We start from the raw sequence: 21,924 nt of genomic DNA, 5'->3' as shown, positions 1-21,924 counted from the left end.
AAAAATTAAATTAAAAAAAATTTAAAAAAATAAACGCACTCTTCAAATGCAACACCATTCCCCTCAGATAAGCCTCCATAAGCCCAGAGTCTCTCAAAAGGAAAGGAAGAAGGGGGTAAAGAATCTTGAATGGCTGAGTAGTAAATTTCCCAAAAGACTGAGTTTAAAACCAGAGGTGACTAAGTTATCTGAAATTGGCAAAATTCAGTTTTCTGCTATTGAAGAGAAAGAGGGTATTGTGCAGTAAAACAAATGTAATTCCAGAAATTTTTTAATTATATTTTTGAAACTTGAGTATGTATTTTGTAAAACATCATATCTCCTACATAGAATTATTTACATTTTTAACAGAAGACACTGTTCTGATCTAGAAAAGTGAATTTTTTTTTTAGAATTCATTTATTTATTTTGAGGGAGAGAAACAGCATGAGTGGGGGAGGGGCAGAGAGAGAGGGAGAGAGGGGGAGAGAGAGAATCCCAAGCAGGCTCTGCACTACCAATGTGGAGCCCAATGTGGGGCTCAAACCCATAAGCCGGAGATCATGACCTGAGCCAAGTTGGATACTTAACTAACTGAGCCACCCAGGCTCCCCTAGAAAAGTGAATTTTTAACAGAAGAATGTCTAGTAACAATCATAAGTCACCAGGAGAGACATTTTTTTTTTTAAACAGGGAATTTTAATCTCTTAAATCACAATGTCACAGAGAGTCACTTACCCATATGTTGAGGCCTTTTGAGAAGTTCTGTTACGCCCCACAGAAATCATTGGCAGATCTGTAATAATAGATGACATTGTAGGGCTTTGCATTTTAGGAATCATTTAGTATTTCATTTGTTTAACTGAGAATTAAGTGTGATACACAGTTAAATATCTGAGTGGTAAATAATCCATCTAGATGAGAATGGAAATTGCTCTCTCAGTCAGGTGTTTTGCTAGTACGCAGACTATGGCATCAACATATTGACCTTCACTGTCTTATCACAGTGTTCGCAGCTATGTCCTCTAGGCATGGCTCCTCACCCATCCTGCATGGCAATAGTGAGTATCCAAACATTTTAGCCACCAGCTTTTCTTTTTTTCATATAAAACTGAATATAGAATTTATAAAACAGAGACAAGAGGAATGAAAACACATCCACCAGTAAACTCCTCCTCGTGTCAGTCCCTGAGGCTATGCAGAACTCTGGGTCTCTGAAGAACTAATTTGGAAACCAGTTCAGGGGCTCCACCTATGCAGATGGCTGCCTCCTCTCCCTAGAACAATAAACTATGGGCTTTACCCAGCTGTGGACTTTCCTCATATTTAAAGTGGTCAACAGTCAGGAGACGCTTTGGTGGGAAAAGCTTTGGCTGTTTAACAACAGCTGATGAAGAGAATGTCTTACCTCTGAAGACATGGCCTGTGTGATATTGCAGATTGGGGCTCAACATAAAGCCACTGTTATGTGGCCATATCATTGGACTGGGATGAAAGATGCGGTTGGTTTTATTCATTATGGTTTGATAATAAGGCAATGCCTTAAGGCAAAAACCTAGAAAGTCCTGCGTTCCCATCTTTACTTGTTGACACTGACTTAGCTAAATGACATCAACAACATGTTTTTAGTCCCATATTTTCAATGATATATCCAGATTTACTATTTTGATTTCTTGTGATGACATCTTGTGACAACATCTGAAACAAGTTTTGAAAAGTAATGATATGAATATTTTATGCTGTCTTCCACTTCCTGTACTTTAATCTCCATATTGAGGGTACAGTTTCTTCCATGAATCATCCTCCTAACTTTCTGTTTGGTTTTATAACGACATATGGTAGCTATTATCACAATCAATAGCAAAAATAACCAAAAATGTTCAATTTTAAACATGACCACTTTCTCAAACCATTGATTTTAAAAGATATTTTTAAGACAACGTATTTATACTTTGTTTAAAGTCATGAAAATAAGCCATTATTAAATTCATTCTTTAACTTCGCATTATTTTAAATATAGATTACTTGAACACTTACTTTATATGACGCCCTGTTTTGAGATAACCAAAGTGAATGAGCCATGATTGACCTGAGCTATCCACAGTTTAGTAGCATTGTCAGAGATTTAGAAAAGAGTGGGGTGCACATTCTCTTCCTAACAGAACCTTGAGTCTCTCAGGCATGCATTTTGGTCATAATTGACCTCAGCTCTATTCCAAGGACAGTCTCTGATTGGCTTAAGCCGTTCCGCATAATCCCATTCTCCTGACCTAGTCCCAGAATGAAAGACACAATCTAATTTGATCCAATCAGAGTGAAGCCCTCCTTGGAGCTTTTTACAGGGATAGGGAAAGAGAAGCTTTCTCTTCCTGGGTACTACAGTGATGGCAAGTGTGACAGATTGTATTATCACCATGAGAGAAGCGGCTGGAGGACAAAACCTAAAACAGAGCTGAGAGAACTTAGAGAAACAGAATCAGAACCATGATCAAACCGATTGTATAGGTTTTTATTGCATGGGCAACAGACTATCTGGGTTTTCTGTCACTTTCTACAAAGGCACTCCAGCTAAAACAATGTCAGTAAGTGTCAACCTCAGGGAAGGTGAGAAGTTACTAAAACTATAGTCAGAAGTTTCCAAAATAATCTTACTCCTTTAGATGGCATCTAAAATGAGCTGATATTTGTCAACAATTCTAAGTGATAAATTTTCCTCTAAAAACGCAGGAACAAATATTCCAATACATCTCTCCAAAACAATGACATCTGTAAGGAGTTAACTTTAGGATCAATGATGCTCTTAGATACCATCTTATCTTTAGATAAATGTTTTACTTAAGTTCTTCCTTAACTTTGGAAATAGTTTAATATAGTTCTGGAGTTTGAAATCATGTGAATCAACTAGAAAACTTGTGAAAACAAATCACAGCATATTTACAGTGACCCCTGTTATGACCATCGCCCCCATCAACTAGGACATCCCAGCTCTAGCAGTCTATGATTTTAAGTATCTGTTAGGCAGCTACTCTGGACTTGACATTGTGTGAAGCTATGCGAATTCCAAACATTTTGGTGAAATCTGTAGAATACTAAACATCTCAGCCATGACCCACATGAAGTTTACTAAAAATAACTGGTTGTTTTCTTTTGGTAAAATTAAAAGTTGAGTTTAAGATATAATTTTTGTTTACTCCTAATCCATTGGTATGAAAAAAATTTAATTAAAAAAAAACCCTGCTTTTCTACTTTAAAATATTCACCCATGAAACACAAACTTTATCACTTTATTTCTTTTCTGTTTTTACTTGAAATTTTAACTTTATTTACAAATTCTCTCCTATAAACAAAGATGCCATTCTATCCCTTTAAACTAGTGTAACTGATTTTTTCCAGAAAACCATTTACATAGTTTTAATCTTCCTGCACATCACTCTCTTAAAGAGAATGGGCCAGAGACATTGTATAACCACTAGGTGGCACTATAGTTCGAAATAACACTCAAATAAAAGACAAGATATTTATGAGAAATGGTAAAACAGAAGAAAGAAAACCAAAAGAGTATAATAAATCCATATTTAAGAAGAGATTAAACACTGAAGTCCTTTAGTGTTTATTAGAGAAAATGAATTAACCTTATTCAGTTAATAAATTAACTCAATAAATTAACTTATATAATCTGTCTAATCAAAAATCTAAGCTTTTTCCTCCAGTTGAAATAAGGCCACTGGAAGGCAATAACTAATTAAACAAGTCATAATTATTCAAAAATATTTTTGTTTTTCCATATGAAGTCTAAATTTAGGTTCTAGCTTATCTACCAAATTTTACAAATAATTTTTTTCTCAGGAAACAAAAACAAAATATCTACTGGCATTCCTTGGTGAAAGAATAAGATGTTACGAAGAGGTTAAGTATATGTTTTATTTCTTTCTTCTTTTTGGAGCACAGGCACACAGGTAGTTTATATCCAGCAAACACAGTAAATTATAACTTTAATAAATTTAGGATATTGCCTGAAGTATGAAGTTACTTTTATATACTTTATTATGTATATAATATTTATAAATATATAAATATAGATGCAGTATTTTATTGATCATGCATAGTCTTTGTTAACCAGCTTGTTGGGGGGTGGTGGGCTGAATGGATGATGAGTACTAAGGGCACTTGGTGGGAGTAGCACTGGGTGTTATATGTAAGCGATGAATCAATAATTCTACTCCTGAAACCAATATTACACTATATGTTAACTAACTTGCATTTAAGTAAAATCTTGGAATAAAAAACCCTGGAAGAGCACACAGGAGTTATTGGCCCCCTGAGTAGTCCATTGGACTCTACCTTGTCTTGGACCTTGAGCCATCCAGAGATCTTGGATAGTTTTCAAACCCATGTCTTCCGTCCTTCAGACCAGTCTACTTATATGATATCAAGCAGTGGAGAACTCCTTCTCCAAGTCAAAAAGTAAAGCCTAAGAGTGAAATAAAATTGATTTTTAAAAATGTAATCCGAATATTTGATTTCATGGATCAAAGGCAGAGTTAAAATGTAAGCTTGTTTTTGCCCCATTTAAGAGGGAAAAAAAAGTGCTCCCTATTTTAACAGGTCACTTTGTCCTTTCTAAATGTTCTCTGCCAGGCCCCATTCTCTCTTATGGAAAACAGTTCTGTTAAGTCACTAGGAAGAGATATGTTCAAAGTAATTAAGTAGGTTCTGTTAGGGATTTCTCTAATAGTGCTTGTCTTTGCTCACAAAATATTTCTATTGTGGCTGGATAAGCTTAGACTACATCCACTATCTAAGGCAGAAATATTATCATAGCATAAAGAGGCCAAAATAATTAAGCATGAGATTTTTAAAATTTGGACTAATAACATATTACTTTATTAATTTAAGAAATGAAAATATTATATCTTTGGAGCCAGAAACTTGAGTTATAAACAATGAAAAAGAATACAGGATATCCAGAGTAGCCAAAAATCACAAATATATATTGAACTCTCCTATTTTTAAGGAACAATATTAAGGATCATGTAACATACAAATTTATAAAAGAGAGTCCCAGTCTTTTAAGGAGCTTATAATTTTGGAGAGAAAATCTATAAGCACTCATAAAGTTAACTAACAATTAAAAATATAAATAACAGTTTAAGACAGAGATACATAAGAAATTAAAGGTAATACCTAAGACTTCTTACATGAATAGTACAAATACAAAAGTGTAAAAGTAGTTCAGAGATGAATATATTTATTAGTTGGGGTATAGACTAAGCTACTGCAGGAGAGAGAGAGAGAGAGAGAGAGAGGCCTAAAACTTTAGAGGCTCAAACAACACAGGCATTTAGAGGAAAGGTGGCCAGGGGAGATATATAACTTGTCTCCACTGGATCATCTGGGAACCCCAAAACCCCTTCTACTTAGTTCTTTCACTGCCTTTCAGGGTATCATATTGGTTAGAGTGATGGTAACATCTAGGGTAGATAAAACAAGTATCTCAATGCCACCACACGATCATTTCTCACCTCCATAAAGTCTGGAGGGTGGCCAGAGTGGGAGGACACCTGCTTCATGCAGACATTTAAAGACCTAGGTTGACTGAGGCTCTTCCATCTTTGGCAGCATGGACCTGGGCATAGATATCCAGCAGTGATTGCTCATGAAAACCAGAAGGCTCCAAAGGGTTTTTATTTTATATTTTTGTCATTTTTTGGTTTCTTTGACAATAGAAATCTCTCAAAACCTTAGTAAGCTTCTAACCTATTTATTCTCTTCAGTTCTAGGCAGAATTCTAAGCTAGACCTCTAACTTCTCATCCTACCATGTACATGCCTTATATACTATATATAGTATATAATGCCACCTTGAGTTTGGGCAGACCTGTGAATATGATAGGACATCACTTCCACGATTAGGTTATCAATCAAATGACTGAGTTAATGAAAGGGGAGAGAGTATCTGGATGGGCCTGACCTAATCAGGTGAGCCTTTAAAAGGAAGGAGCCATTTCTGAAGTCAGAGATGCATGTGAGGGAGATTCTCTGTTGCTGGCTTTGAAGATAGAGGGGGCTACATTTCAAGAATCTGATAGCATCTCTTGAAGCTGAAAGCAACTCCCAGCTGGCACTCAGTAAGGAAATTGTGACCTTAGTTCTATAATTTGAAGAAATTGAACTCTGCCAACAACCCGTAATTTTGGAAATGGACCTTGAACCTCAGATAAGGCCACAGCCCCAGTCAGTACCTTAAATTCAGCCATGTGAGACTTGAGCAGAAGATTCAACTACTATGCCCAGACTTCTGACCTACGGAACGATGACATAATGTTTTTTAAGTTGCTCAATTTGTGGTAATTTGTTAGGCAGCACAAGAGAGCTAATATAATTCCAAAGTTGCTTTGTAATTCTCAAGCCCAATTTCTTTCTTTCTTTCTTCCTTACACTCACTCTTTACTCCTCAACTTAAAGTATCTTCCTTGAGGTCACCAGACTTGGGAAAAAGGGCCACAAATGGCCTTTTGTTACTTAAAAACTTACTTCTTCCCTTTGAAGCTGTCTGAGTCAGTTCAGGCTGCTGTAACAAAGTACCACAGACTGGGTATCAACAACATACATTGGTTTCTCACAGTCCTGGAAGGTGGAAATCTCAGATCATGGTGCCAGTATGGCCAGATTCTAGTGAAAGCTTGCTTGCTGGTTTGCAGCTTACTGTCTTCCATTGTCTCCTCACATGGCAGAGAACAGAGACAGGAAGGAAGCTCTTTCCTGTCTCTTTAAATACAGGCACTATTCCCATTCCTGAGGGCTCTACCCTCACAACCCAATTACCTCCAAAAGGCCTCACTTCCAAATACTTTCACACTGGGGATTAATTCAGCATGCAAACTAGGGGAGGGGGATGGGAGAGATGGGCACAAATATTCAGTCCATAACAGGGGCCTGTAGGCAGTGGGTATTTCCAATCCCTCTAAATCCTAAATTTCTGGACTGACTCTAGTCCCCATCCTTTCTCTTGCAAACCTACTAATTCTTAACTTATGTTATTCTCTTTCTTATTAAACCTTGCTAAATGAAACCAGTTACAACCACACACACTACTAACATTCTGTTTTCCAACTATATTTGAAAAACTGAATAAAAAGGATAATTTTCCAAGAAAAACATATATTATATAAATTTGTCAATAAAAAGGACAACTTGTACAAACAAATAGAACAAAATGACAGTTTTGAAAAAAACAACCTTGAAAATATTGGCTCAGATAGGGTTTTTTGGTCCAATTTCAATAAAACCCATAGGAGCAATTACTCTCATCCTATTTATATACTTCTAGAGCAGAGAGGAAAAGAAAACTTCATTTTTCAAAATAAGCTATTATAATTTTGAATCCCAAACTTGACAAAGATAGAATATAGATAGAATTTGGACCAATCTCATTTTTTATAATCCAAAAAACCTGGCAAAATATATATACATTTTAATATATATGTAAAAATCCTAAAATATTAGCAAAGAATCCTGAAATATAACAAAAGAATAAAACTCAGTCACCACAGGAGGGATATTAAAGTACTGTGAGCATTGTTGAATATTAGCATTGGTTAGCAAGATGAAAATACATACTATTATACAAATAGACCAAAAAAAAAAATCAGATCTTGATAGACTTTTACAAAGACGTTTCGTGAAATTTAACATTTATTTCTGATTAAAGTTCTCAATAAGATTGGAATATAACATATATCCTTAATAGGGGAGAGGTTTATAAACCTATTTCCAACCAACAACCAATGTCATGCTTAGTGTTAAGATAGTAGGAGAGGGGAGCCAGGGTGGCTCAGTCAGTTGAGCATCTGACTTTGGCTCAGGTCATGACCTCACAATTTGTGATTTCAAGCCCCACGTAGGGCTCTGTGCTGACAGTGTGGGGCCTGGAGCCTGCTTTGCATTCTGTCTCTCTCTCTCTGCCCTTCCCCTGCTCATGCTCTCTCTTTCTCTCTCTCTCTCTCAAAAATAAATAAACATTAAAAAAATTATTTTTAAAACAGTGATGAGAGAATCAGGACTATTTATTATCACTATTATTGTCTAACAAAGTCCTATAAGTTCAAAGCAATGTCATTTTAGCCAAAAAACTATAAATATGATTGTAATTTGCAAGTATACCTGAAAATGCCAAATAATCAATTAAAAAATATTAAACATAAATTTAATTTATAAAAACATTATGGTTAAGGCAACAGATTAAAAAAATAAACATACAAAATATTCTAAATAGCAACTATAATCAGTCAAAATATAGTAGGTAAAAGGCTTATTCATAATAACAACACAAAAGTAAATACCCAAAATGTACTTAAGAAATGCAGAAAATACATGGGAAAAAAGCCTACAATGATTTTTAAAAAATCAATCAAGAAAAGCTGAAGTGTTATTGACCAAAACAGGACATTTAGGACACATTGATAACCACCTGGAAGCATTTGGAAGCTCCTTACCTCATAATTTAAAATGTAATGTCTTTCAAGCTAAACTAAAAATTAACTATAAAACATAAGATTATAAAACTAAAATGAAGGATCAGTGAGTATTTTTAATTTTGGTGTGAATATGAACTTGTAAACTTGAATTCAAAGGCAGATTCTTCAATGGAAAAAAAATTGGTAGTTTTTATCATATAAATTTAAAAACCATCAACCATCATTTTCAAAGGAGAGGAGGGAGTGATCAAAAGGCAAGGCCTCTCCCATAGACAGAAGCATATCAGAATCTTCATGTATATGAATTCTAAAACTACTCTAGCTTTGGTTTTTATTTTTTAACTGTCATTCATTGAGTGTTTAATATGTGCCAGGCAATGACCATACAAGGTAGACATCACTATTCTCCTTTTAAAGATGAAGACTGACATTTAGAGATGTTTTTATCATCGGTATTATTAGTACCAAGGTAACATTATTAGCAGCTTGCATATTCTGAAAACAGTGCTGAGTACTTTATAAGGATTCTCACTTAAGTCTCATAATGATTCTATGTGATAGGAATTATTAGTATTCTAATATTCAGATAAGAAATCTCAGTTCAACGAGGTTAAAGAATTTGACCAGGCTTGTAAGTGGCAGCCTGGAATTGAGCCCACATCTGCCTTCACACACCCCTCCCCCACAAGCCAGAGCTCAGAGCATTAGTTATGCTATTTCAATTGTGTTGAAATTCTCAAGCAATCTTAAAGATGGTTTTCACGTTTTTCAGAAGCAGATGTTTGTTTGAAGATGTCAAGAAACACTGACTTAAAACTTCTATGAATTCAAAAAGTATCAATGAATAATGTTAAGATATAACATAAAAAATTAGGAAAAATTATTTGTAACATGTAACAAGCATTTATTGAATGCCTATTATGGGTTGGATACCATTTTAGGCACTGAATATTTAGAGAAGGAATCAATAGGTCCCTAACTTTCCTTCTCTAAAGGGACTTTAAGTTCCCTTAAAAGTAAGGTTAATGTTCTTACAAATCGTTAAAGAAAAAATGGGCAGCCATCCGATATAAAAAGGAATAAGGATGGAAATAGGCAAGAATGAAATGGATTTTTAGGAAAATACACTCACATTCTTATTAGTAACAAAAGGAATGAAACTTCAACAATAAGATTCCAGTTTTGATCTATCAGAAGAACAAAGATGAAACAAGAATGATTTCATGTAGTGTTGTGGTTGGTGTGTGGAAGGACATACTCTACCAGTCAGAACATAAATGGGCCCAGAATTCATGTGAAGCTAGCCATGGGTACAGGACTGTTACCAACTCCAAAAGTTGGATGTAAACAGCCAACAATAAAGAATAAAATAATACAATGGAATTTACATATAATGGAACATATCCAGTGATGATACATGATGATTTGATCACTACTTACCAAAAGGAAAGATTGTTAAGAAATGAAGAATATCATTATGTGAAGGAGTTATAGAGAAAAATATATAAAATGAACTCATTTTTTATGAATCAATGTATCTACATCCTGTGACAACATTAGGATATTTTTTAAATTTTTGCCTACCTAGGATTTAATCATAATAGTATAATTTCTATGCTCTTCAAGCTGTACCTACTGAACACATTCAACCACACTAAAGTTGAATAAGTCTAAGTTGAATAAGTTGAGGAGAAGGTCAGAGACTCACTCAGCTGTTGGGATCTTAGAGACAAAAAGCCTAAGGTTAGAATCTCCCTGCTCCTGTTCTATTCTGCCTTTGCACATTGGCTAACTTTTAGCAAACCTGTTACATACAGAGAGATAAAATATACTAGAATTACAGGGCATATTTCAAAGCATTGTCCTCTAGAAAATAGCACAAACCACAATTATTCAGCATTTTTAGTCTCTAAAAATAGAGTATTACTATCCATGTCTCAAATAGGCATTAAAGATGCAGAAGCTCTGAGTCATGCTTGGCAGGTTAAATATCTTATTTGCCCCTAGAACTTGGACCACGTCTTTATATTTCATCAGGTAAGCCAAATATGGCATCAGGGGAACAGCTAATTCCCTCTGCTGTCCTAGGTCACTGTTGATATTAAATGACCCTTTCATCACTACTCAAGTGCTAAGGAACTGACTGAGGCAACTACAACTTTGTTTATTTTGGGAATGATATAATTTGATAAGCTCAGGACTTGCCGAATTGGGGCTACTGGTCTAAACATTTATTCAACTGGCAAACCAATTGAGGGTGCCCCCCACTAAATCAATTTTTTTAATCAAGACAACTGCCAGTGGTATTGGCATCACATAGATATAGTCTCAAATATTTTATTAACAAAGAATCCTTTGAACCTAACAAGAAGGGCATTTCTATTAGAGAAATAATACATCAGCTATGTTTAATTTCTAGCTGGAGATTGCCATCTAATCTAAGCCAGAGTATTGTGTTTATGAAGAGTAGAAAGCCTTTCATTGTGGGAATGCAGGGTTTCCCCATCAAGAAAAGATACGTTTTTTTTTTTTCATAGTACTCAATTCTGCAAAAAGATGTCGAAAGCTGTAGAAATGGGTGTGCTAAAGCCTCACAAGCTGTTGACTAGCTAGCTAATTTCTCAAGAGCACCAAAATTTAAATTTCATGGCAAGGTTTAACTCCATATGTCAAATTATTATCTAAAGCTTTTACTTAGTGTCTTACAGTTCAGAGGGAACTTAATGTAGCTCTCATTTGAGATCATTCACAAAACAACTCTTGCAGCTCAGGAAGGTTAAGTGCCCTGTCCTGAAATATTCAGGTAGTAAGCAGCAAGGTTCAATTCAAACCCAGGTCTTCTGAGTCTATATTTGGTCAGTCATCTTTATATGCCCTACGTTTTCTTTGGGTTAGCTTTGACCCGATCACAGCTTTGAGTAAAATGTCCCATAAATCTTCCATGCCCATCACAACACTAGGCATTAAGGCAAAGAGCATGAATGACAAATAGCTGACATTTATGCTGGCTCTCCCCACTCTGACACTGCACTCTTTCCTGCTATTCCTGGATGTGGCCTCAGAATCCTTCACAACACAACCCTCCATGCATCCACTATAAATTAATCAGATTTGGAATGCCAGAGGAAACCTATTTTTGTCATCCCTGCAATAATGTTCTGCCATGTTCCATCCTCTTAATTCTTAACAATTATAAATTCATAAAAAATACTTCTGCGCATCTGGAATGAAAAAATTCTCCACAATTTTAATCACAGATGATTATTTCTCAACTTTTGAATTTCCTCCCTCCTCTCATTCCACAAGTCTGTTTTCCCAAAGTCCTGTTTTTGTTATAGCACCTCTTTGTTTAAAAATCCTCATTGCTTCTCCAATGTCCACTGGAGTCCAAACTCCTTTCCCCAGCACCCAAGTCTCACTGTCACTATTGCACAACATGAACATCCTTCCCAGACAATTGAGACCGCTCATTTTTGAATACGCACTCTCCTTAACACCACCCTCTTCTCTTGATGAGCTCTATCATTTCTGATTTCATTATCTTACTCCAACTTTATTCATCAAAATCCCTACTGGTTTTTCAAGTTGACTAACTGCTATATAATTTCTTATTTTGGTTCTTCCACTTATAAACAGGTTACTTAACTTTTTTGTGCCTCTAATTCGCCATCTATAAAGTGGGAACTATGCCATTCTTGTTATCAGTATCATCATTATTATTTAAGAGTGATTGTTTCTCATTATACTCTAAGCCCATCAGGTATTATCTTCTGATAAGATATCGCATACTGCCTTGATGCATTAGTATTTGTATATATGCCCTATAGGCATATTAAGTTCCAGTAGAGAAGTAACCATGATGTTAAGACATTTTTATTTCGCAAAACCAGTAATACAGGGCCTTAAACACTGTGAGTAATAAATAGAGATCTAATGAATCCCATGTTTTCACAAAAGAATGCTATGCATAGTCAAGATTTAATAAGTATCATATTTTCAAATTCTGTTGACTTCTTCCACCATACATACAATAAGAAGTAAATTATTTGCTAGAATCTCAGAGCAGACAATGAACTTGAAAAGGATTACAATTCACTCTCTGACTTCTGGTTTAGGGGAATCTAAGCTATTCAAAACAAATGACTACTTCTCCACAGTTAATTGATCTCAAAGGACAAAAATACTTCAATCACCCCATTTGGCTTATTCCAGTGTTTATTTAGCTAAATGTGTTTCCTCAAGTCTAGCCAAGTTCTCTTGACACAGTGAATATCTCCCCAAGATATTATCTTCTCTGTCTTTAATCCAAGTAAAGCAAGATTATTAGTTTCTTCTCAAAGGATCTATTTTTCTTGTCTTTAAAATCAACTTGAATCCTCTTTCAAGATTCATTCTTATTCCTGCACTGAAAGAAAATACAGAAACCAGTGCCAAGAATCAAGGATGAATGACTTTCTGGATACATTAAAATATTATCTTGTATTTTTCACAAAAGCTACATTCTTGCTCTGTGCTCACTGTGATTAATAAGACCCTTGGAACTTGGCTGCATTTGTGTGGATTTTGTCCATCCCAGAGCTGTCTGACTTAGTTTTAGTCCCTAAGTGAACTGTTTTGCAATGGGGTCTATAAACCACTCTCAAGTGTATCAAGGAAACTCTAGGAGGTGTTATTTGCCCCAGCTAATTTAGTGTCATGAACAGACGTGATGAAATCTCAATTTCTTCATCCAGGTCAGAGTTATCCAATAAAATCAGCCCTTGAGGGGCTCCCGAGGAGCAATTCCTAATGGGTGATCTTTCAGCCTGTTATTTTATGCACTAGCAGGGGTTTGGTCTAGATTTAATCTTTTTAGCTTGTAGACAAGACTATCAGAAGGCAAGTAAGTGGTAGTGGTGAGGGGAAATCTAAATCCTTATTAAAATCAGTCAGGATATGCCAATTATTCCTCCTTTGCCTGAATGCAGCCCACACCTAATATAGCACGAACACAATATTTTATAACATGACTCACTGCGCAAAGAACCATGCCTCTCACATCTAATACTTTGTGTTCATTTACATCATTGGAGCAGACAATTGGATCATTTTTAACAATTCAAGAGATTTTTCTATTATTTTTAAGGTTGTACCAGTCTAGAAAACTATTTTAAGAATGCTCCTATACATTATAGCAAAGACTAAGAAGTTTACAAAATAGTGGATGAATTTGTGGTTGAAAGCCTAAAGTGATAAATGATAACCACAAAAATCCCACATGTGAGGAAATACTCTGTTCTTTTTGGCAAAGGAAAGGCACTAGGGAAGATTAGATCTAAAGTTTTCCCAAAGGCTTATGCCCTGAAAATTGGAAAAAGACCAAACTCTGGAAACTGTTAAGATTTTTTTTAAGGGATTAGGTCTGAAAGCAGACTGAGGGATAACTACTCTAAACTGAGAGATGGATTGTGCCCAATTGATATCAGATGTCCCAAGTTAAAAACCAAGTAATCTTTCCATTTACTTTTCATGATAGTGACAGGCAAATCAGAATCTATTTTTGACGCTCTTTCATGGCAGATACTAGAGAATCTGTCCTGCCTTTGTACATTTGGTGTTTATGACAGGTCATATTTTCTTTGAAAGCCATAGGGATTGAATATATACTAACCCAGGAAGTGGCATAAATGATCCAATAGAGATGTTACTCATCCCTAAATGGTATCCATAGCTTTGAAAATCTACAAAAGGGAGTAAAATAACAGCAGCAACAACAATAATCATAAAATACTAATCCTTCAATGCAGCGCATTTTCACTTGGAAGGAAAATGTGTTGTTTCGCTTATTTTTGTAATAATAAAATTAAATAATAAAAATAAAACATTACAGATATTCACTGTCTACTAAAAATACTAAGAAAATGAAGAAAATCACAAAAACATAGAGTAAAAATCACTGACAGCCTTTCATTCAGATAACTACTTTTAATTTGTCTGTAAGCATCCTTCCATCTCTATGCATACATTAGCACATGTAAAATTGTATTTCCAAGTTTACATATACAGGATTATATTGTGCAATATATTTTCATTTAACAAGATAGTATGCATATTTTCATGTTGTTAAATACATTTTTACATGGTTGCATAGAATAGTATTGGATGTACGTATGTTTAGGTTATTTGATATTTAAGCTATCTTCAATTTTTTGCTATTAAAATTAAGATTTGAACAAGCAATCTTTAGTGTATATATTGGCAGATTTGTACCACTGTGTCTTCATGAAAAAGGACTGTCTTTACATTTTAATACATATTGCCCTCCAGAAGAGTTTTGTTTATTACTCTCAAAGCAATGTATGATCAAATTCATTTACTTTTCTAACATGAAGCTTACTGTTGCAAGCACTAAGTTCTATTATTTTTTTCATCTTTGCTAAATTGATGGGTGAAAATGATATCTAAATGCTGTTTATATTAATTTCTTGAAGTCATAGTGAAGCTTAAAATAGTAACTTGCATTCTTAATTCTTTTGTCAATTGTCAATTTATTATGGTTTTGGTCATCTATTTTTCTATTATTGATTTCAAAAAGCACATTTTTACAATATGTATTAGGGATTGTCAATTTTGTCTGCCTTGCTTAGTTGTTCAAATACTTTTGTGAATTGTTATTTGCCTTTCAGCTTGGTATACAGTATTTTTTAATTGTATAAAATTTGTAGTCCATATAGTCAAAATTGTATGCAGTCCGTTCCACACTTCTTATTTTCACATCATGGCATGCTTAAAAAAATACTCAGCCCTAATAATTTTATGTCTTACTTTTCACATTTAAATTTTGTGATCCATCAGGGATTGATTTCCAAATGAGGGGAAAAACAAGATTTTTAAAATTTAAATGGCTAAACAACTGTCCCAATATTCTTCAGTTAAAAAAATATTCTTTTGGGGTGCCTGGGTGGCTCAGTTGGTTAAGTGGCCGACTTCGGCTCAGGTCATGATCTCGCGGTCCGTGAGTTCGAGCCCTGCGTCGGGCTCTGTGCTGACAGCTCAGAGCCTGGAGCCTGTTTCAGATTCTGTATCTCCCTCTCTCTGACCCTCCCCCGTTCATGCTTTGTCTCTCTCTGTCTCAAAAATAAATAAACGTTAAAAAAAAAATTAAAAAAAAAAAATTCTTTCGCTCATTTATTGAAAACCTTCTCATTATACACAAAATTGACACAGATACATGGTCATCTTTTTGCAGTCTCCCTGCAGCTCAGTTGGCATGTCTCTTCTTATAGAAGCACCACCAGCTTTAATTACTACAGCTCTATGGTATGTTTTGATACCTGATGAAGAAAGAACTCTTCATGATATTTAGAAAATATTTTTAGTTCTTCTTATGTATTCTTCCAGATGAACTATAGTAACATGTAATCAAGTTCCAAAAATTTTCCCGGATTTTTAATTGAGTAAATAGATGAATTTAAGTAGAATTAGGTAGAATTTAAGATGTTAAGTAGTGGTTTGTGATGTGTCAAGTTGGGTAGACCAAACTACCATTACAAGAATTCATTTTCCTGTATGTTTCCCATTTGCGTGTATCCTGAGAGAGATTCTTGGGTGAGATTTGGGGGGTGGAGGTGAAGTAGCGGCTATTTTGCAACACACACTTTATTAGTGATTTGCTGACTCACTTGGTTGGCATAAGGCAGCTCTGGACCTGCAACTGTTCTACCTTCTCTTAGATCCTTCTTCAGCTTCTCTGACTCCTCGAACAAGACCAAGGTCCCTAGCGTCTGAAGCAGACCCACCAACAAGATCTGAAACGGATACCACTAGGGTGAGGAAAGCAAGGCAACTAACGAGGGTGCCAGACTCTCAGATTTGTGCAAGTACCACTTTATGACTGCACACACCTGAGCACGCACACTTCCTTAATTCTGCACTCTAGGATCCCCTTACCTCACCCTAATTCTAACACTATGTGATGCAACAAGAACTGTCCCAGGCTTTTGTTGGTCCCCTTGGGCTCCTGATTTTGTTTGTGAGTTCCAGCTTGTTCTTGCTCTGTCCCCCCTTATATTCACGCTCTGGCATCAGACATAAAGACAACTGCTAGGTGAACTAGTTCCCATAACTGTACAAAGTCAAATCCCTATACCAAATCCTAGACACACACACACACACACACACACACACACACACACACACACCAGGAAAATACTTGAACTAATTATGGCAGGCAAAGTTGAACAACCCTAAAATACAAAAATGCTCTTAAGAGTCAATAATAAAAAAATAGAGAAATAGACCGAGGACATAAGAAAACAACAATTCATGAAAATCCAAATTAATATTTTAAGCTTCACTATTCATCAAAGAAATCAATATAAGCACAATTAAACATCATTTTTCACCCGTCACATTGGCAATGATGACGTGTAGGTATTCTCCCCTGCTCCATCCCATTGTCCCCTCCTTCAATAATCCAAACCCTATGATAACTTACGTTTTATAAATGAACACTACTCATGATTCCATGTTGCTACAGTCATCTGCAGAACTCCAATGACTGAAGATTTTATCCCCTGGCTCACCATTTTCTCTGCTACTAATGCTGTCATCATTCTTAATGTCTCACAAATTATCTGTCCAACACCCTGGACTCTCAGTTCACAGAAATCTTCCCTCTCAAGGATTTTGCCCTTCATGTCACCCCAGCTACTCTTTCTCACACTCACACCCTCTCCTAGACTATCCCCAAACACTGCACCACATCAGAAATCTTGATGTCAATCACTTCACTGTCACTAAGCAAGTGGTCAATTCAATGTTTAACAATTATAGAAGCAAGGGTTTAGAAACTTAAGTAATGACCTCACAGTACTAGGATTTTGCCTACTACTGGTTTTCATGCATCTTAGCTCCCCAATTATAGTCTCTAATGCCATTCTCTCTCTAAAGGAACCAGGAAAATGTGCTGATCCCATGACTTTGATGAGGAATAAATCCAGATAGTTAGGTCTACAATATATTGTTGTTTCCAGAAATCACTTTTTAAAGTGCTTAAACTACAAAGGAGTTGCTCTCGAAGACTGTTACCACAATTTAATACCAAAATAGGATAAGTATTTGAAGAAATTTAAATCTGTGAAATGCCATTAATCTATAGTGAAATTCATAAAGGGAGAAGTTAATGTGATATATTTTTAACCAGTTATGATATAAAGAAAGGTAGCAAGATTAGAATATGGCCACTTTTAAAATTCCATTTTTAAAAATTTGGGCTTTTGTATATATAGATGTTGTTTTTTCTATACTTACATAATTGTCTATGAAATGCATTATTAAATCTGAAATCGATGGTCATTTTGACTCACAAAAATGGCAATTTCTAGGGCACTTGGGTGGCTCAGGTCATGATCCCAGGGTCATGGGATTGAGCCCCACATCGGGCTCCATGCTGAAAGTGGAGCCTTCTTAAGATTCTTCCTCTCCCTCTGCCCCTTCCCTCTCTCTAAAATAATTTTTTTAATGTTTTAAAAACTGGCAGTTTCATGTGTTCAGCCAGTACATACACATTTATATGTATCTGTGTAAGAAACAAAGGGTGTAAACAGATACGTGTAAATGCCACAAATACTAGAGACTAGTCAAAGAATTGTAAAGAATGATTTTCTTTAGGGCTCACTCAAAAATAATGGATTAGCCCAATATCCAGAAAAGAGAGCTCCTAGCACACAATTACCTCCTCATCCTTTGGATGACCCTAATATTTACAATTAAATAGCAAGAGTGCCCAAGAAAGTGAAAAGAGGAGACATATCTGACAAATCCTTGCTGAGAATGAAGAGAGAAGCATCATCAGATGTCAACAGATCTGGTTTGGAGTGTCCCATGTAAGTAGTAACTGTAAAAGGCTTTGATCTGAGGTAACAATCAGATCCTCATAGGAGAATGACTTACCATGATGCCTTGGTGATATTGCAACTCTTCATGTAAGTTACCGAGGCAAAGCTTAACTGCAGTTTGACCAGTCTTGGCAGACTGTCCCACAATTTTTCACACAGCAAGGGGAAATGTGATGAGGAGCCACCAGGAGACAGTGCCTCATCACTATCACGTGAGAGACTGCCAGTAGGCTGTTTCCCATCCATCTCCACAGCTCCAGCTGAGCACAGGACTTTGATCTTGACCCTCCCTTAGGGTACAGCTGCAGGCTTCTGTGTAGGACTATAAAACTGCTTGGCTGTGTTTTAAAGTTGGCTCCTCTACAACAGAGCATGCATGTAATCTGGACTCTCATTTGGTGCCATCTTGTGGTTCTAGGGAAACAGGAAGCTGACACTATGCTGCTTGCTTTTGCTGTCTGAATCCATCTGGATTCATTGCTTTCTTTCTTTTTTTTTTAATGTTTATTTATTTTTGAGAGAGAGAGTACAAGTGAGGGAGGGGCAGTGAGAGGGGGACAGAGGATCCAAAGAGCGGTCTGTACTGACAGCAGAGAGCCCGATGCAGGCAGGCCTCAAATTCACAAACCATGAGATCATGACCTGAGCTAAAGTTGGACACTTAACCGACTGAGCCACCCAGGCACCCCTCATTGTTTTCTTGCCAGCTGAAGCTATGGGAGGTATATGGCAAGCCAAGCTAACAGGTACAGTAGTAATACTTGTGGCCCATTAGCCACAGTGCTGCTGCTTTGGGAACACCCAACTGCTTGGCAGTCTTCTGGCCCAGCTAAGAACCAGTTGTTCAGTAGTTCAGAAACAAACATCTTAGCTGGTCTGAAACATTATCCTTTTTGTTTTGAATCTGACATGATTAATGACACCTTGAGAAGTAAAGAAATAAGTACAAAGAAAGAAAAGAAGCAAACCTATCATTTTACTACTTCGAAATACCATAAATGAAATAACAAATGTTTATCATTGTAATAATTTGTGTTGATGTTTAAGGTAGAAGAAGCACTTAAGAAACTGGTATGTTGGGGCGCCTGGGTGGCGCAGTCGGTTAGGCGTCCGACTTCAGCCAGGTCACGATCTCACGGTCCGTGAGTTCGAGCCCCGCGTCGGGCTCTGGGCTGATGGCTCGGAGCCTGGAGCCTGTTTCCGATTCTGTGTCTCCCTCTCTCTCTGTCCCTCCCCCGTTCATGCTCTGTCTCTCTCTGTCCCAAAAATAAAAAAAAAAAAAAAAAAAAAAAAAAAAGAAACTGGTATGTTAAATCACGATATTTTTTCTAATGTTTAGAGATTTGTGTGTATTTGAAATTAACATCTAAATGTTTAAAAGGAATTTATTTATAACTAATACATTTTTGCTTTATTAATAATGTATTAGTTGTACTAGTAGGGTTTAAATTTTTAAAACTTAACAGATTTATAAATTATTACATTGAAAATTGGAATAATCATAATTAGTAGCAAGTGTTCTTTCCTAATACAAAGAAGCCCAGACATTATAGATTCCAATTACGTCATTCCCCTCCCCATCCAGCCTCCTTACTCTAAGGCACAGTGCAATTCTGTGACTCTGACAGCATTTGGGAGTCCATTGACCTCAATAATTTGCACTTCCCATTACCTCCTTGGTGTTCTCATATCTCTCGTTCCTGGATTAGAGTCTGTAGTCCATCACCAGGATTACTCCTTTGCAAACACACTCCATTTTCATATTCTCTTTCTACACATACTCAACTGGCAAAAACATAGGTACAAGGTTCACCCAAGTATTCCCTTACTTCATGCCTTACTACAAGTGGCTGACTGGTCATACTTTAAATATACGACTAAAACTCTAACATGGGCCTTTAGCATTGCTTAGCGATTCTAGAAAATTCACTCTCAATCCAAGAGGACAACTTTATACTTCCTCTCTATTTCAAATCTCCAGTTTTTGGGGTTTTTTTTTCCATTTCAACTGATGACCTTGCTTTTCTGTTCACTGGGAAACCAGAAGAAAATGATCTCATCTTCCTGCCAGCAATCTTACTAACATACCCATTTATATTGCCATAAACTCTGCCTTCCTCCTATTGTTGGGGATGGCCACTACCTCCATTTATGAATTTAATTGAACACTCTCTTACCTGTTCAACTTTTTTCCTACAATTACCTGCTATTTTCTCCTCCAATTACCTGAATCTCTTTGCAGCAGTATAAAAATGCACTAATTTTCATAGTTAAATAAATCCTTATTGACTATAAATCTTCCTCCAAGCTCCATTTTTCAGCAAAACTCTTCTCAAGAGTTTTCTATATTAGCTATCTTTCTTTCCTAACATTCATTCTCTCCATTTATTTAGTCCAAATCACTTCACTCGAAGGGTTTGTGTCAAGGCCGCCAAGGATGATCTTGCTGAATCTAATGGTTAATTTTTACTCTTCATATTCCTCCAGCCTCTTGGCTTATCTCCTTCTTGACTTTTGTTGCTTAGCTCTAAGGCTTCCATACTCTTCCTGTGTTCCTATTGACTATTGCTCCTTCTCAGTTGTCTTTGCAAGCCTCTTGGCTTAGTTCTAGGTCTCCTTCTCTTCTCCACGTCTTGCTCCCTAAAATACCTCATCTAGCTCCATATTTTTATTTTTTTAATGCTTATTTATTTATTTTGAGAGAGACAGAAAGAGCAGGGGAGGGGCAGACAGAGAGGAGGAGAGAATCCCAAGCAGGCTCTGCACTGTCAGCACAGAGCCTGATGTAGGGCACTATCTTACAAACCACAAAACAATGACCTGAGCTTAAATCAAGAGTCAGACACTTAACTGACTGAGTCACTCAGGCGTCCCTCTGTCCATATTTTTAAATACCACACAGATTCTGAGGAGTCTCAAATTTCTGTCTCCATCCTGACTTCTTCCTTGAGTTCCAGACTCCTATATACTGCCTTCTCAGTTCACTTGGATGCTCCGTAGGTATATTTGTCAGGATTTCCCAGAGGAACACAGTCAATAGGATGTGTATATACACAGAAACACATTTATCTTAAGGAACTAGCCCATGCATTTATGACGTCTAGCAAGTCCAAAATCTACAGAGTGGGACAACATGCTGAATACCCAGGAAGAAGTCCATGTTGTATTTTTAGCTCAAAGGCCATCTGCTTAGAATTCCCCTTGCTTGGAGGAGGTCAGTCTTTTGTTATATGCAGGCCTTCAACTGATTAGCTGAGGCCCACCCACTTTGTAAAGGGCAGTCTACACCAAGTTCACTAATTTAAATGTTAAATTCATCCAAAAACACTCACAGAAACATCCAGAATAATGTTTGACTGTATATCTGTGTACTGTGGCCCAGCTAAGTTGACACATAAAATTAACCATCACAAAAGACTTCTTCAATTAAACATGCCCTCAAATGTGCTTCTCTCCAAGGCTTCCCCATGTCAGTGAATGGTACCTCCATTCACCCAATTGGTCAGATCAAAACTTTATATTCATCCTTTATTTATCTGTTTTACTTTACTTCCTATCAACTACTTTAACTCATTTGTAGACTCTATGTTC

The 21,924-nt window shown here is 36.3% G+C and overlaps 1 long non-coding RNA gene across 8 annotated transcripts in view; it reads right to left on the bottom strand.

Annotated features, from left to right (window-relative positions):
* Positions 1-2,156, bottom strand: part of LOC132667423 (uncharacterized) — a 57,868-nt gene extending 55,712 nt beyond the window's left edge. For all 8 annotated transcript variants that reach the window (XR_013555412.2, XR_009605143.2, XR_009605146.3 and 5 more), the window contains exons 1-2: positions 2,017-2,156; positions 718-775 (exon numbers count right to left, since the gene is read on the bottom strand). This is a non-coding gene — a long non-coding RNA (uncharacterized LOC132667423). The remainder of the gene's footprint in view (positions 1-717; positions 776-2,016) is intronic.
* Positions 2,157-21,924: the final 19,768 nt, after the last annotated feature.

Source organism: Panthera onca, chromosome B2, assembly GCF_046562875.1.
Source record: "Panthera onca isolate mPanOnc1 chromosome B2, mPanOnc1 haplotype 2, whole genome shotgun sequence".
Classification (NCBI taxonomy): domain Eukaryota; kingdom Metazoa; phylum Chordata; class Mammalia; order Carnivora; family Felidae; genus Panthera; species Panthera onca.
The sequence above is the reverse complement of the archived record's forward strand: the minus strand, read 5'-3'. Positions and strand labels throughout refer to the sequence as shown.